The following is a 13,561-nucleotide window of genomic DNA, read 5'->3' as shown; positions in this document are numbered from 1 at the left end:
ATGCTTGTAAATCTAAACCGGTGTGATCCAGATTGCAAACACACACGTATTCAAAGCCAGTTCTAATGAAAGACCAACTTCCCACACAGAGAGAGACGGTGACACTTGATGACTCAAATGATAAAATATGTCACTTCCTGTATAATCACTGACTACTCTACAGTTATAAACCTGACCTATATTTTCTGGTATATCCACATGCTTTCAAAACATGTCACAAAAACATTCTGTTTACTAGTGGAATATTAATGTATCCGTAATTAAAGCTTATAAATGCTCACATTCATCCTGTGCCTGTCTAAAGAGATGGAGTTGTGGACTTTTCTCTGTCAAACTGCTCTGATGAAAACTCTGGTCTATTAGCGACTTTGACAAGCATTTTGAATTATACACAACAGCTGGACAAAACATAGACGAATACGTGGAATTCAAATTCTTAATCAACTAAATGGAAAATACAGCTATTAGTTGTACATTTGTTTAGTCTGTCTGCTTACTTTTAAGAAAGAAAGGTTGTTTGGACTGCGAAGTGTTCTCTCGACTGAGGCAGGATGGTACTCTGATGCTCCACTGGTTTGGCTTAACTCTGGCTGACAGCCTGTTTTTATATTGTGCCCAGTTGCAGGGAAAAGCTGGAGTGGCATATGCTTAATTGGACATAATGAATGCCAAAGGGGATGAAGCATGACTAGGTTCAGTGGTCGCTCACTATTTCCTCATCACTTTTGCTTATTCAGTTTTATTTAAATCATTAAAGACATACAGTGGGGCCAAAAAGATTATCTTCCTTTTGAACAGTACGCTACCACTCAAAAGTTTGGGGTTGGTAATGTAGTTTTTTCTCTTTTTTTTATTTTAGAATTCTTTGATAAATAAAAAAAGTTCAAAATCGCAAATGTAAACCTTCATTGTAAAAGTCCCTTTTTAACAATTTAATGTATCTGAAAGGTTTGACAAATGCGCATGTGCTTCTTTTCCTTCAAATAAATGTCCTTTAGTTTAATACATTTTTATGCAATGCAACTTTCATACATTTTTCAGTGTGGCATTGCTGAATAGGCATATATTGGCATTTTGCTGGGCATTGAAAAGGGTCTAGCAATAACTGACCATTAAATAAAGGAATAAATGTATGAATTGAAACAAAGTCAGCAAATACAAGCACGGACAATGATTAGCTCAGTTTGAGATTATATATTTTTGTTTTTTAATAACTTTAGTGTCCAAATATAAACAGTTCCTTGCAGAAGTATTCATACCTTTCGTTGTCATGTTTTATGTTGCTGTCTTATGTTAAACTGTTTTAAATTACTTTTTCCCCACATCAATCTACACTCCACACACCATAATGGCAAAGCAAAAATGGGTTTGTAACATCTTAACCAATTTATTAAAAATAAAACACTTAAATGATTCCATTGCATAAGTATGCATACCCTTATCTAGGACAGTTGAAATTTAGCTTAAGAGCATTCATATCATTTGAAGAAAATTCAACTGAATGGGTATGATTTGGAAAGGCACACACCTCTCAATAAAAGGTCTTAACAGCTGAAAATTCATATTAGAGCAAAAACCAAAAATTCATGTAGAGCTCAGAAACAGGATTTTTGCAAGGCACAGATCTGGAAGAGTTCAGAATAAATTCTGCTGTGTTAGAGGTTCAAAGAAGCGTGTAGTCTTCATTACCCTAATAGAAGAAGTTTGAAACAACCAGGACTCTTCCTAGAGCTGGCTTCCTGGCCAAACCGAGCAATTAATGGACAAGGGCTATGGTTAGAGTGGTGACCAAGAACCTGATGGTCACTAGTTGAGCTCCATGTTCATATGTGGAGATAGGAGAAACCTACAGAACCTAAAGGACCCTCAGACTGTGAGAAACAAGATTCTCTGGCCTGATGAAGCTCAATTCCAAGCATCACATTTGAAGGAAACCAGGCACTGCTCATCACCTGCAGAGTACCATCCCAAAAGCAAAGTGTGCTGGTAGAAGACTCATGCTGTAGGGCTGTTTTTTCAGTGACAAAGACTGAAGGACTCATCAGAGTAGAAAGAAAAACTCAATGCACCAAAATATTGAGATTAATAAATATTGAGCCTTAATGAAAACCCAGTCCAGAACATTCAGAACCTCAGACTGGGCAGAAGGTTCACCTTCCAACAGGACAATGAGCCAAACCACACAGCAAGAGTGGACTCTGTAAATGTCCTTGAGTGGCCTAGTCACAGCCTGGGCTTGAACTCAATCAAATATATTTCTCATTGCTAATGTGCAAAGCTTGACACATCATACAAAAAAGACTTGAGACTGTACTTCTGCAATGTACTTGTTTGAGGTTTTTTATTTTTAATAAATTTACAAAGTTGTGACATTTCTGTTTTTTCTTTGATTTTATGGTGTATAGAATGTGGGGTAAAAACATGAAGGGGTATGAATTCTTTTGCAAGGCACTGTATATTTTTTAATATTTTAACATATATATTTTAATGTTTATTTTATTATATTTTATTGTTTCTTTTAACAGATTTTTGCATGCTTTACTAATTCAACTAAGCTGGAATTTAGTAGATTAAAGGGTTAGTTCAACCAAAAAGGAAAATTTCTGAAAACTATTTTATCGATGTCCATACTACCTTTCCTGGCCTTAAACGTGTCAGTCGCATTGCTGTCTATTCAGGGTCAGAAAACTCTCAGATTTCATCAAAAATATCTTAATTCGTGCTCCGAAGATGAAAAAGGTCTTATGGGTTTAGAACTACATGAGGGTGAGTAATAAATGACAGAATTTAAATTTTTGGGTGAACTAACCTTGTAATTCTTTTTTAAAGTTAATTTGTGTGCAACTCTGTGTTTGTTAGTGTCTATATATCCTCACTTATCTGCAGTCAGACGCTATAAAAACTCTTTACAATTGCAACAGCCAGTAGAAAACATTGTAACCAGGGCTACGTTTTCAGGAGAGCAGCATCTACCTACTTAATGTCAGGTAGACATCTCTTTAGCAACTCTGAGTTACGACTTTCTGTATCCCACCCTTACCAGTCACTATCTTTTTATTGTTTTAACAGGAAGTCTAAAGGAATCCACAGAGAACCTGTTGATGCTCCATGGAGATGAAGCTCCCCATTTAGAATTGAATAAAGAAGGCATGTATTACCGAATCCTGGTTGGAGTCAAGAAAAAAGGCACATTACCCAAACAAATTGGTTGCACGTAGCAGAGCCCTGGGAAAATCTATAAAAGGGTTGCATGTTTACAAAAGGCCCATGTATTTCTGACTGTCCCCTTTCTAATGCCCCTTTTTAATTACGGTGAGATTAAATGTTGCCTGTAAACCCCTCTCAATCAATCAAAGTGGGCCCCCAGGTCCTGAGGGATTGAAAGTCATTGGATTACCAGTCTGCACTTGAAGATTTATGAATTATAATGAAGAATCTGTCACATTGAGGGCTCACAAAGATCCCTACTGAACAAGCTCTTTAATGAACAGTAGCAATTGATGTGTGAATGTAAGTGCACTTATCACAGCTGAGCTCCTTAGATAAAATTACCTTAGTAATTCACATTTCTAGACACTATGTCTAGTATTGATACTCCAGGCAGTTGATGTAGTAACCCATGGTGACATTCCAAACCAGCCACCCCGCTCTAGACAAGTATCAATTGAGTATTTTCTCCATAGTTGCACTGTTGCTAGGCTGCTGTTTACATGAACACAAACCAAACATGCTCATGGGTCACTGAATTATTAATTTGTTATTAATTATTAATTTATTATAATTTATTACTACATTAAACTAATAAAAAGTAATTGTTCACCAAAAAAAAACATTTTTTTAATCATATCATTCCAAACCTCTGTGACTTTCTTTTGTGAAATTCAAAAGAAGAATTCTAAAGAATGTTTCTTCTTTTTCTTTTCTTTTTTTTTTTTACTATGTTTTTATGTATGTATACTCACTGTATATATATTTGTGTGTGAAAAAGCCAAGTTTGGAACAACATGAACAAATTTTCATTTGGAGGTGAATAATAATTTCATTAGGTGTTTCATTTATATCCTAAGATAAAATATTATCTTTGACATCCCTAAAATAACACTTATTTACTATTGAAACAAAGTCTGGGTGGAACTTATTTTTTATATAACCACTAGGTCTCAGTTTACATCACAACTATGAGGTTGACAGTGCTTATCAGGAACGTACACTACCAGTCAAAAGTTTTTGAACAGTAAGATTGATGTTTTTTAAAGAACTCTCTGCATTTGTTTAATCCAGAATACAGCAAATGTTTTAAAACTTTTAGTATTTCAAATAACTACTTTCTATTTGAATATATTTTAAAATGTAATTTATTCCTGTGATCAAAGCAAAATTTGTATTAATTTAATTAATTTTCATTTCTCCGGTCTTCAGTGTCACACGATCCTTCGAAAAGCATTCTAATATGCTGATTTGCTGTTCAAGAAATATTATTTTTTTTATTATTATTATCAATATTTAAAACAAAATTTTTCTTAGGATTCTTGATGAATAGAAAGATCCAAAGATCAGCATTTGTCTGAAATAAAAATCTTTTGTTATAGAAATTAATACTTTAATTTAGCAAGGATGTTTTGAATTGATCAAACATGATGATAAAGACATTTACAATGTTAGAAAAGATTTCTATTTCAGATGAATGCTGTTTCATAAAAAAAAAAAAAAAAAACTAATAATAATGTTTTTGAGCAGCAAATCAGAATATTGGAATGATTTCTGAAGGATCATGTGACTGGAGTAATGATGCTAAAAATTCAGCTTTGAAATCTCAGGAATAAATTACATTTTAAAATATATTCAAATAGAAAAAAGATATTTTAAATAGCAAAAATATTTCAAAATTTTACAGGTTTTGCTGTACTTTAAATCAAATAAATGCAGGCTTAAAAAACATTATACATCTTACTGTTCAAAAACTTTTGACTGGTAGTGTACATAGCATTAGAGTGAGGGATTTTAATTAAACATAGAAATGATTGTAAATATTAAATGCATTTACTGTATGTGTATACTGTATTATCTCATTTATGAAGGAAAAATGAATAAGCAGGGTGGCAGTTTATTAAGTCTTTGGTATATTTCTTTGTTGTGGAAAAAAAAAAAGCAGAATAGATAGTTGCACTCGATATCTTTTTTTATTTACTACTAACTACTTTGTTATCTTTCAGAGATTTGATGAAATGAACCCTGCAGACTTCATTGACTCATTCTTCCTATGAACTTCTCGCTTGTCAGGTAACTTGTCAATAAAACTTTACTCCATGTCAGTATTGCATCAGCTGGATATTTACAGCTGATAGAAGGTGAGTTACTGTTAGCTGAAGCCTGCCTTTTGTGTTATCTAGCGCGTCTTTAATTTAATCATGGACATACTATGGCTGTAAAACAATCAGACAACTTTTTATTGAGTCTATTTGGTGGCTCAGAACAACACTTTATGTTAATCGGAAGTTATTTGACTGGGCCACATTCAATCTGACTCAGAGGAGAGCTGGCTACTGTGTAAGGACTGCACTAAACCACTAAAGAGCAAAGCAGTTTTACTGTTATGTCATTGTTTAGTATTTGCACAATATTGACCTAATAAATAGTCCTTTTTTTGTTTACAAAATGAAACATCAAATCCTAATAGTATTACTAATCAACACACTGATATGATTATCAAATTATCAAGTCAGTTTGGGATTGTTTGAAATATTAGGTATGCTTGCATTTGGTAAGATAGCAATAGATAATGGCAGAAAGCCAGTAAAACCATTTCAAGCTAGCTCTCCTTATGGCTTAATGGATGCTGACAGAAAGTGTCAGAGGTGAATGCATTGGAAATTTTTCGCACAGATCTTAAAGACGCAATTATATAGAACATCTGCTGTTATGTAACTGTTTAGATTCTAAATGTTTTGAAAAAAGTATTATTTACTATAGAATTCAACTTTGGCAATGAGGCACCTGTCAAAGCCTTGTGATAAATTCCCTTTCAGAGTTTTTAAGCTTCACAAATTGAACTTTGCCATTTAAGAATGCAGCATTGCTGTGTTTGCATTCTGTCAGCCAGTGGATGTGAGATGTCTTATGGGAATTTTTGTTGCAATATTTTGCAACATTCTGCATTAGCAGTCTAAGGTTTTGTTTATGAGTTGGTGAAAGATACTATGGGCCGGATCTATTTGATGTAGTTACCATAGATGGTAAAAAATAATCAATATTTTGCACTAACTTTTGAATAAAAGGATTATAATGACTTTGATTAGACACAAATGCTGCTTTGTTAACATGTTATCTCTTCAATTTGCACCACGCTGATCTGATTATGTAATGTACCACTTTGCGTATTTCAAGTAATACTTTTAAATCCTCTATTCAAACTGTGAAAACAAGTGCAACAGGCTTAGAGGTCTAACATCGACCTTTGTGACCTGAAATGAAATACTGTTGTTGCACACATGTAAAGTGAAAGCTTTAAGCATGTTTTAAGCCTTTTAGCCACATTTATTTAATAATGTTTTTTTAATAACTTTTTAATGGCGTGAAAATAATTTTTTCTTCCTTTAGAGAAAATAAAAATTAATCTGTATGCATAACATGAATGAATGAAAGAATAAATGTACAATTTCATTTATTAGAAATAAAAATAAGACGCTTTGTGATTTATTAATCAGAGAATTTAGTAATCTTCAGAGAGTAAAAATGCTGCTGCTACACGTTTTTGCATGTGTATATCAAGGTTTGGGATCAGTAAGATTTTTAATGTTTTTTAAAGAAACTTTTCTGCTCATCAAGACTGTGTTTATTTGATTAAAATGCAGAGAAATCTGTAATATTGTTAAATATTATTGCAATTTAAAATATTAGTGTTCTAATTTAAAAATGTAAATGTAAAAAATGTAAAATATAATTTATTCCTGTGATACAAAGCTAAATATGGAACCTGTGATACCTTTTCAGGATTCTTTAATGAATAAAATAAAAAAACAAAAATGAAAAAAAAAAAACAGCATTTATTTAAAATATAAATCTTTTGTAACAATATACAGTACTGTTCAATGTTTGGGGTCAGTAATTTTTTCTTTCTTTTTTCTTTCTTTAAAAGAGATTAATACTTGTTAACATAATTTTGTGGATCATTCGATTTAGATCGGAACTTCGAAGCAGGTTTGTGAATCTTTTGCTTCACATTGTAAAATTTAGAGTGCGGATTGCAAATCATTTGATTCAGAACGGAACTTCGAAGCGGATTCGCAAATCATTTGATTTAGATTGGAACTCTGCATATTATGAATTGTTTGATTCAGATCGGGACTTTGGCGCATGTATCGTGAATCATTTGATTTTAGATTGGAACTTAAGAGCACATTTGTGAATCTTTTGCTTTACATTGAAACTTTGGAGAGCATGGATTGCGAATCATTTGATTCAGATCAGAACTCTGGAGCGAGTTCGCAAATCATTTGATTCAGATCGAGATTTTGATGCAGGCTCGCGAATCATTTGATTCAGATCAGGATTTCAGAGTGGTTTCACTAATCTTTTTTCAGATTTTTTTTTTTTTATTAAACAGTAGAAAACATGAAAGTTTTAAGGCAGTACAGTTATAAAAACAAAACAAAGAATAAGAAAGTATACGCAAATACAAATCCCTTAAGAAAATTAACCGTGGTTTTAATTTTAAAAAGAAGACATTGTTTGATAAGTGTGATCTCTGACTGAAGTCCTTAAAAATCTAAAAAGTAGTGCTTGAAAAGTCCTGGAATTTCATTTTGTAGTATCCGTACGAACCCTGTTTTTAGAAAGTGTACTGATTGCTAAAGTCGTTATGAATCTGCTGCAGTGCTGAATTAAACATTGCCCTGCAGTGCTCCTATTAACAAACCCATGAGACATGCCAGGCCCTCTCCAACTGGCCTAAAAGGGGCAGTGACTCAGCAGGGCAAAACTGGCAGAGAGGGCATTGGGCGTTTCAGTGCTGTTGTAACAGGCTTGTCAGTTCTGCAGCCAGTGTATCAGATTTCACAGTTATGAAAGCCCTTGCCTCAACTGTTCTGGTGCTAAAATGTCATTGGTATAGAGAAGTTTAGATTACCGGTAAGAACGTGCATATGCAAGGCCAAAGTATGAGCTGGCCATGGCTGTGTCTGGATTCACTCCCAGTGACCCAAACGACACAAAGACATACTGACCAGACCATTCATCTACCCTGTGTATAGCGGCCAAGGATGCCAGCTGACTGGGCATTAGTTTGGACAGCTAAGATATATAGATGACAGGTCAGTGTGACCTGTCGACCACCCAGATTTTCTGGCACCATGCAATGCAAATTCAGCCAAATGACTTTTGACCTTAGCTATGCACTGTTTTCTAAATAAAGCTGTTGGTCAAATGAAAATAGATGTCTGTATTACATGCCCTACAGTATAGGCTACACTACCAATTTTTGAACAGTATTTTTTTTTTTTTTTTTAAAGAAGTCTCTTCTGCTCACTAAGCCTGCATTTATTTGATCCAAAGTACAGTAAATTTTTGAAATATTTTTACTATTTAAAGGTTGTATCAGCGATTTCTAGCCTAAAACATAAAGTGTTAATTTCAGCTGACCTTTCTTCATGATCCGCTCGCTGCTTGCCCCATAAATTGTCTGTGAAAAAAACGCGTCTCTCTGGTCAGCCTAGGGTCCGAGATATGCCAAAAAAACAATCGGCACTACCAACCTTTCCACAGATAAACAAACAGGGTTCCAACCAATCAGCATCAGGGGTTTGGTGTTGTGGACTTTCCTACTGGTGCAGGGATGTGAGGGAGGCGGAGCGAAAGTCCACAACACCAAACCCCTGACGCTGATTGGTTGGAACACTGTTTGTTTTTCTGTGGAAAGGTTGGTAGTGCCGATTGTTTTTTTGGCATATCTCGGACCCTAGGCTGACCAGAGAGACGCGTTTTTTTCACAGACAATTTATGGGGCAGGCAGCGAGCGGATCGTGATGAAAGGTCAGCTGAATTTGACACTTTATGTTTCAGGCTAGAAATCGCTGATACAACCTTTAAAATAACTGTTTTCTATTTGAATATATTTTAAAATATATTTTTTCTTGTGATTTCAAAACTGAATTTTAGCATCATTACACATGGTCCTTCAGAAATCATTCTAATGTTCTGATTTGCTGCTCAAAAAATATTCATTATTATGATGTTGAAAACAGTTGAGTAGAATTTTTTTAGGTTTCTTTGATGAATAGAAAGTTCAGAAGAACAGCACTTATCCGAAATAGAAATCAAATCAACATTATACATGTCTTTATCATCACTTTTGATCAATTTAAAGCATGCTTGCTAAATAAAAGTATTCATTTCTATGACCTCTTTTCTAAAAAAATGATACTGACTCCAAGCTTTTGAATGGTATTGTGTATAATGTTACAAAAGCTTTTTATTTCAGCAAAATGCTGATCTTTGCTGTTTTCTATTCATCACAAAATCCTAGAAAGAAATCAAATGTTTTAAATATTGATAATAATAATAAAAAATGTTTCAAATCAGCATATTAGAATGATTTCTGAAGGATCATGTGACACTGAAGACTGGAGTAATGATGCTGAAAATTTAGCTTTGATCAGGAATAAATTACGTTTTAAAAATATTCAAATAGAAAGCAGTTACTTTATATAGTAAAAATATTTCACAATATTACAGTTTTTGCTGTAATTTGGATGAAATAACTGCATGCTTGGTGAGCAGAAGAGAATTCTTCAACATTACTGTTCAAAAACTTTTGACTGGTAATGTTCTAACTCCTTTTTTTTTTTTTTTTTTTTTTGCAGATTGCAATGAAATGCAAGAGCTAGAAGTGAATGAAGGAAAGATTTCCCAGATAAATTAACCTTTGTGTATATGTATTCTTGAAAGAACTTGTCTTTAGGGCTGGGCAATACCATTTATTTTCTGACCTCTGAACAACTATCATAAAACATTAGTGCATTTAGCAACTTCTGCATAAAAAATATATCAAAAAAAAAAAACTTACTATAGCTTACTATAGTCACACTTAGCTTATTTATTTAGCTTATTGGTCAACAGCCTAATATAGTGAAAGATACTCAGTTAAAAACTCTCAAATTTCAATCTGTTTTTCAAACAAATCTTGTATAGTTTCAGAAGACTTTGCATCTATTTGACATTTTAATAGCCACAGTTCTTTTTACTTTCAAAAAAGGGCAATAATTTGTCAAAATGATTGTTTACGGTTTTTAACAACAGTCAGAATAAGAGTGAGTAAATAATAATGAAAATTTGTTTTGGAGTAAACTATTTCTTTCTGATTCTGAAGTGACTTCAAAGTGCAATTTTAGCACTTTGTTTCTAACACTTACCGGAAACATTTGTTGGCTAGTAACACTAGATTGCTAACTAAAATGTCTATTTGCCTTTCTGAGCCTCTTAACAATGATTGGGGGCAAAAGGTTAGACAAGGAGCACCCATTTTTTAACAATTATACATGCAGGATCCTGCTTTATTATTTGCATTTCTATTGCATGTTGTAGCATTTCATTTTAACTGCAGTCTTGATAACATTCATAATGAGTCAGCATTAAAATATTATAGCTTTTCCTTGAAAAATGACAATACACCCATTAGTTATAAGATAACTATTAAAAGGATAGTTCAACCAAAAATGAAATTTTTTTTTTTTTTTTTTTTTTTCACCAAAAATGAAAATTTGATATTTATCTGCTTACCCCCAGGGCATCCAATATGTAGCTGACTTTGTTTCTTCAGAAGAACACAAACGAAGATTTTTAAGGAAAACCGGTGCAGGCTATCAGCCAAAAAATGGAGGTGGATGGGCACCAAACCTTTAAAAGTAAACAAAAACATGCACAGACAAATCCAAATTACACCCTGCGGCTTGACGACACATTGATTTCCTAAGTCACGAAACGATCGTTTTTTGCGAGAAACTGAGCAGTATTTATATCATTTTTTGCATTAACGTGCATGCATTAACGTGCCTGATGCTAAACTCATGATAGATGGACGGGGCTGTGAATCAAAGGTAAAAATTGATATAAATACTGTTCAGTTTTTCACAAAAACTGATCGTTTCGTGTCTTAGGACATCAATGTATCGTCACGAGCCACAGGGTGTAATTTGGATTTGTCAGTGCATGTTTTCGTTTACTTTTAAAGGTCTAGTGCCCATCCACTTCTATTATATGGCTGACAGCCTGCACCGGTTTTCGTTAAAAATCTTCATTTGTGTTCTGCTGAGGAAACAAAGTCACCTCTTGGATGCCCTGGGGGTAAGCAGATAAACGTCAAATTTTCATTTTCGGGTGAACTATCCCTTTAATTTGGCTTAATGTGATTTCTTAATTCATTCAGTTTAATTGCAAAAGAAAAGCCTTTTGACATTCGTTTCATAGTAAAACATCTTCTTTGAAGACCTGAACCCAGGCCAGACTTAGGCCTGAGGGGGTCCCAAGAACGCATATTCCAGCACAGTTGAAGGAAAGCCACCTGCTTAGATGCGATGTGTGATTATTTGTGTTGTATCTCAATGTTGTAAGATACATACCGTACTATTGTCCAGTTTCCGTAGTCAGAGGTCAATTTTCACAACTCAAGTCAATGAAACCCCCTTACCACCTGCATGCAATTTACTGAAAACCCAACACTGTAGACACACCACTGTGATCCTACCAGTGAAATGCTGTGTCTACTCTAAAAACATTTAACTTTTATGTTAACTTCATCCTTTGCAAATACTAAATGGCTAAACGAAGCCGAAAATAAAAACAACCCCAAGCTGATTTATATTAAACACATTTCTTTCTTCACCCAGGCCTGCAGATCTGTAAGGAAGCCTTTAGTTGTCAGATGATCCACAGATCATGTTTACTATCTAAAATATGGAGTTATATCACCCTCGTAAGCAGCTTTTGTGTTGTGAAAACAGTCTGAGATTGCTGTGCCTGTTGTTTTGACAAGGAGAATGAAATGTGAGGCGAGGTTGCAGTACTATTATTTACTCACAAAGATAAACATACAGTGTTAAAATTGCCAGAAACGCACTGCCTATTCCTAACCAAAGTTCCTCGTAGTGAATGAAGTACACTGTTGCTGGCTAGTGTGGTTGATATACACTATGGAATGAGTTTAGATGCTGCCTAAGCACATTAGTGCAACAAAAGATCACATTAGTTTGCCCCTTGCGTGCAGGAGTCCACAAACTCTGCCAAGAGAGTGTATGGTTGCTTGTTCTGCCTTTGACAGATTGACTAGGCAGTATTTCTGAATGAGGCCAACACACCACTGCATGCTGCCCGCAAAGGGAAATCCAAGCAGGAACAGATTTAAGGAACAATACTGTATATAATGACTAACATAAAAATTTATTTCTAAAAATGTAAATGTAAGTATCACCATGCCATTTAAACTGCATGTGACTAGAAATATTTAGTTGGTTCGCTTTAGATAAACAAAAGTATATATGCAAAATTTTGAATAATATAAATCGTCAAGAAAAAATATATAATTTAATATAATTTTTATATACACTACCAGTCAAAAGTTTTCAAACAGTAAGATTTTAAGTCTCTTTTGCTCACCAGGCCTGCATTTGTTTGATCCAAAGTACTATAGAAATATTTTCTATTTACTGTTTACTAATGTTTTCTACTTGAATATATTTTAAAATGTAATTTATTTTTGTGATTTCAAAGTTGAATTTTCAGTATCATTACTCCAGTCTTCGGTGTCACATGATCCTTCAGAAATCATTAGTATACTTTTTTATTTTGGGTAAGAAATTACAGAAATTATAACTTTTATTTAGCAAGTATGCTTTAAATTGATCAAAAGTGGTGATAAAGGCATTTATAATGTTTTCTAAAGATGTCTAATTCAGATAAATGCTGTTCTTCTGAACTTTCTATTCATCAAAGAAACCAGAAAAAAATTCTACTCAGCCGTTTTCAACATAATAATCATAAGAAATGTTTTTTTGAGTGGCAAATCAGAATATTAGAGTGATTTCTGATGGATCATGTGATTGGAATAATGATATTAAAAATTCAGCTTTGAAATCACAGGAATAAATTACATTTTAAAATATATTCAAATAGAAAACAGTTATTTTAAATAGTAAAAGTATTTCAATATTTTTCTGTTTTCAAATTTAATAGTAATAGTAGCATTGTAGGAAGCCTTAATGTTGAACCGCCGATTCCATGAATCTTATATAACAGAGTATATTCTTATTGTACATTTTTTAATTTTAGCATCTTCCTGCATTGTATTGTTTCACCGCTTGCTTCGCCCTTTTTACGCTCTTCTGAAGCCTTGAGCTGACGAACATCCTGGACTGTCATGCTTATTGTATTATTTTCTTTTCTGTCTCCCAGGTTTAGAACATCCATCATGGATTGTTCAGAAATGTCTGTTTTTGTTTTTCTTAGCATATCAAACAAATTCCGCAATGAAACAAAAGGTAACTTATCTGAGTTTTTTCTCATTTGTGTGTAG

Source organism: Garra rufa, chromosome 12, assembly GCF_049309525.1.
Source record: "Garra rufa chromosome 12, GarRuf1.0, whole genome shotgun sequence".
NCBI lineage: Eukaryota > Metazoa > Chordata > Actinopteri > Cypriniformes > Cyprinidae > Garra > Garra rufa.
This window is presented reverse-complemented; position numbering follows the sequence as displayed.